Genomic DNA, 4,952 nt, shown 5'->3' with positions numbered 1-4,952 from the left:
AGGCAGTGTGATGTGAAGGCATTGTGGTGTGAAGCCAGTGTGAAGTGAAGGCAGTGTGGTGTGAAGGCAGTGTGATGTGAAGGCAGTGTGATGTGAAGACAGTGTGATGTGAAGGCAGTGTGATGTGAAGAGAGTGTGAAGTGAAGGCAGTGTGATGTGAATGCAGTGTGATGTGATGTGAAGACAGTGTGATGTGAAGGCAGTGTGATGTGAAGGCAGTGTGATGTGAAGACAGTGTGATGTGAAGGCAGTGTGATGTGAAGGCAGTGTGATGTGAAGGCAGTGTGATGTGTAGGCAGTGTGATGTGAAAGCAGTGTGATGTGAAGGCAGTGTGATGTGAAGGCAGTGTGATGTGGTGTGAAGGCAGTGTGATGTGAAGGCAGTGTGATGTGATGTGAAGGCAGTGTGATGTGAAGGCAGTGTGATGTGAAGGCAGTGTGATGTGAAGGCAGTGTGCTGTGAAGGCAGTCTGATGTGAAGGCAGTGTGGTGTGAAGGCAGTGTGATGTGAAGACAGTGTGATGTGTAGGCAATGTGATGTGAAGGCAGTGTGGTGTGAAAGAAGTGTGATGTGAAGGCAGTGTGATGTGATGTGAAGGCAGTGTGATGTGAAGGCAGTGTGATGTGAAGGCAGTGTGATGTGTTCGACAGATGAACTTGTGATGAGGAAGAATGTTTCAGGCCCACCAGAGTTACTCCTATAATCGAACAATATGATGCTTTAATCTTTTGACAAAATATTTGGGTAGAAAATTAACAAAAATATGAATTTCATACAGTCCTACGCCTAAATGCCTTTGCAAGCAACGCCCTGATAAATGTAGTGCTCAAATCACTGACAGCTGAGCCGTGAGGCGGACAATTATTGTTTTAGAAAAGAATCCACAAAAAAATACAAATTGGCTGTAAAGTTTAGCATATACTACACATTGAAACACAAGGAATAATGTTTTTGTAATTTGTTTTAGTTGTTAAGGACATTTAAATGTGTCTCATTTGGCCAACATCCCTTGATGGGATTGGCTGAATCCCTAAGATCTGAATCCATAAAATTTCTCAAATGTCCAGTTCCCGATCATGTTATCCGGCGCCAAATTATGAAATCTGAAATGCCGTATTTTTTTTCATGAAGATTTTACATTCATTCACATGAAAATCTGGTCACCAAATTGGATGGAAACCTATAGCTATAGACACCCTAAAGACTCGCTGGTCCAAAGTCACTGTGATTATGCTGCACATCATGGTTCATCAGACGCCCCAAACATCTAAACAACAAGCTACCAGCCAAACAAGCTTGTAAGAATTGTAGTTCATACTCATATGGAGGTTGAGCCTTTTTTCATCTGTGTAATGTGTCTATCAGTAATTTTATACACTACCGGTCAAAAGTCTTACAACACCTTCTTATTCAACGGTTTTTCTTAATTTTTTACTATTTTCGACATTGTAGAATAATAGTCAAAACTATGAAATAACACATATGGAATCATGTAGCAACCAAAAAAAGGGTTAAACAAATCAAAGCATATTTTATATCTGAGCTTCTTCAAAGTAGCCACACTTTGCCTTGATGACAGCTTTGCACACTCTTTGGCATTTTCTCAACCATCTCAATTTGGTTGAGGTCGGGGGATTGTGGAGGACAGGTTATCTGACGCAGCACTCAATCACTCTCCTTCTCTGTAAAATAGCCCTTACACAGCCTGGAGGTATTTTGGGTCAATGTCCTGTCGAAAAACACATGATAGTCCTACTAAGCCCAGACCAGATGGGATGGCTTATCGCTGCAGAATGCTGTGGTAGCCATGCTGGTTAAGAGTGCCTTGAATTCTAAATAAATCAGTGTCACCAGCAAAGCACCCACACACCATAACCCCTCCTCCTCTTCCATGCTTCACTGTTGGTAATAGACATGCGGACATCATCCGTTCACCCACACCTCGTCTCACAAAGACACGAAGGTTGGAACCAAAAATCTCCATTTCGGACACCAGACCAAAGGACAAATTTCCACGGGTCTAATGTCCATTGCTCATGTTTCTTGGCCCAACCAAGTCTCTTCTTATTATTGGTGTCCTTTAGTAGTGGTTTCTTTGCAGCAATTCGACCATGAAGGCCTGATTCACACAGTCTCCTCTGAACAGTTGATGTTGAGATGTCTGTTACTTGAACTCTGAAGCATTTATTTGGCCTGTAATTTCTGAGGCTGGTCACTCTAATGAACTTATCCTCTGCAGCAGAGGTAACTCTGGGTCTTCTTTTCCTGTGGCGGTCCTCATGAGAGACAGTTTCATCAAAGCGCTTGATGGTTTTTGCGACTGCACTTGAAGAAACTTTCAAAGTTCTTGAAATGTTCCTTATTGACTGACCTTCATGTCTTAAAGTAACGATGGACTGTCATTTATCTTTGCTTATTTGAGCTGTTCCTGCCATAATATGGACTTTTACCAAATAGGGCTATCTTCTGTATACCACCCCTACCTTGTCACAACACAACTGATTGGCTCAAACACATTAAGAAGGAAAGAAATTCCACAAATTAACTTTTAACAAGGCACACATGTTAATTGAAATGCATTCCAGGTGACTACCTCATGAAGCTGGTTGAGAGAACGCCAAGTGTGTGCAATGCTGTCATCAAGGCAAAGGGTTGGTATTTGAAGAATCTCAAATATAAAATATATTTTGATTTGTTTAACACTTTTTTTGGTTACTACATGATTCCATATGTGTTATTTCATAGTTTTAATGTCTTCACTATTATTCTACAACGTAGAAAATAGTAGAAATAAAGAAGACCCCTTGAATGAATAGTTGTTATAAAACTTTTGACCGGTAGTGTATATATTTATGCCAAAAAATCGGACCACAATAGAAATATATTCCGACTTTATTCTAGAATCCTGGTCACTTTAAAAATGCTTCCCCCAGGCACAGGGCCCGTCGCAGGCGGAGAGTAGTGGCCCCTACCACCATGGTGTCCCTCAGGGCTCTGCAGGCTTTAAACACCCCATTAAGACTGTACAGGGAGAACCTGAGAGAGGACAACATTACCATCATCATACACCCTGGAGACGGAGAACCTGGGGAAATAGAGGACGTCACACACACACACACACACACACACACACACACACACACACACACACACACACACACACACACACACACGCACACACACACACACACACACGTATATATATATATTTGTAACAGATGTCACTTTCCGTTCATCAATTGGACGCTGAACAGTTTGGATTGATGGATTTGATTTGTCAGTAAAAAAAAATTATATATATATATATATATATATATATATATATATATATATATATATATATATATATATATATATTACATTTTTTTACTGACAAATCAAATCCATCAATCCAAACTGTTCAGCGTCCAATTGATGAACGGAAAGTGACATCTGTTACAAAACACCAAAAGGTTTAATTAATGACATTCAGAGATTGCCAAGCCAAGCCTTCTATACTGGGTAAGACTACAACGTAGGGACGCATGTGTTTTCTGTTTGTCTGGATTGTCAAGCCAAGCCTTCTATTCTGGGATTATGACTCACAGCGAATTAAGGAATTTAACGTCACAAAATGTGGAAAAAAATCAAAAGGGTCTGTATATATACACCTTCTGGAACAGCTCCTGATAGGGTAGTGGGGTTTCCCACCATCCTGCTAAACAACAAATCCAACAAGTTTTGTACGTATGCCTTTGAACGAAATAAAATATCACTCAAGAATCATATAATGAGAAAAATGCCTTTCTTTATTTTGGAAGTAATTTAATATAATAATTAAGGGACCGTAACTACAGATGCAGGCCGTTGACTCCGTTACTATGCAACCAGCCGTGTACGTTGCAGAATCTTCCTGATATGTTTTGCCATATTTGTACTTCAAATCAAATCAGATCAAATCAAATCAAATGTATTTATATAGCCTGATATCTCAAAGTGCTGTACAGAAACCCAGCCTAAAACCCCAAACAGCAAGCAATGCAGGTGTAGAAGCACGGTGGCTAGGAAAAACTCCCTAGGAAAAACTCCCTAGAAAGGCCAAAAACCTAGGAAGAAACCTAGAGAGGAACCAGGCTATGAGGGGTGGCCAGTCCTCTTCTGGCTGTGCCGGGTGGATATTATAACAGAACATGGTCAAGATGTTAAAATGTTCATAAATGACCAGCATGGTCAAATAATAGTAATCATAGTAGTTGTCGAGGGTGCAACAAGCACGTCCGGTGAACAGGTCAGGGTTCCATAGCCGCAGGCAGAACAGTTGAAACTGGAGCAGCAGCACGGCCAGGTGGACTGGGGACAGAAGGAGTCATCATACCAGGTAGTCCTGAGGCATGGTCCTAGGGCTCAGGTCCTCCGAGAGAAAGACAGAAAGAGAGAAAGAGAGAATTAGAGAGAGCATATTTAAATTCACACAGGACACCGGATAAGACGAGAGAAATACTCCAGATGTAACAGACTGCCCCTAGCCCCCCGACACATAAACTACTGCAGCATAAATACTGGAGGCTGAGACAGGAGGGATCAGAAGACACTGTGGCCCCCTCCGATGATACCCCCGGACAGGGCCAAACAGGCAGGATATAACCCCACCCACTTTGCCAAAGCACAGCCCCCACACCACTAGAGGGATGTCTCCAACCACCAACTTACCGTCCTAAGACAAGGCCGAGTATAGCCCACAACGATCTCCGCCATGGCACAACCCAAGGGGGGGCGCCAACCCAGACAGGAAGACCACGTCAGTGACTCAACCCACTCAAGTGACGCACCCCTCCCATGGACGGCATGGAAAAACTTCATTTATTTAAAAAAATACTCAATAAACTTTTATGAGAACAGCATGTTGTTTCGGATTACCAGACGAAGCCCCATGAATGCTAACTAGCTAGCCACCTAACATCCAAATCCGGGT

General features: G+C 42.1%; 1 long non-coding RNA gene across 1 annotated transcript in view; it reads right to left on the bottom strand.

Moving 5' to 3' along the window:
- Positions 1-3,768: 3,768 nt before the first annotated feature.
- The window catches only part of LOC145877525 (uncharacterized), a 12,408-nt gene continuing 11,224 nt past the window's right edge, over positions 3,769-4,952 (bottom strand). Inside the window, exon 2 of the long non-coding RNA XR_014391815.1 lies at positions 3,769-4,952. This exon is cut by the window's right edge and continues 1,073 nt beyond it. This is a non-coding gene — a long non-coding RNA (uncharacterized LOC145877525).

The sequence above is a fragment of the Salmo salar genome, chromosome 03, assembly GCF_965601325.2.
Source record: "Salmo salar chromosome 03, fSalSal1, whole genome shotgun sequence".
Taxonomy (NCBI): Eukaryota; Metazoa; Chordata; class Actinopteri; order Salmoniformes; family Salmonidae; genus Salmo; species Salmo salar.
This window is presented reverse-complemented; position numbering and strand designations above follow the sequence as displayed.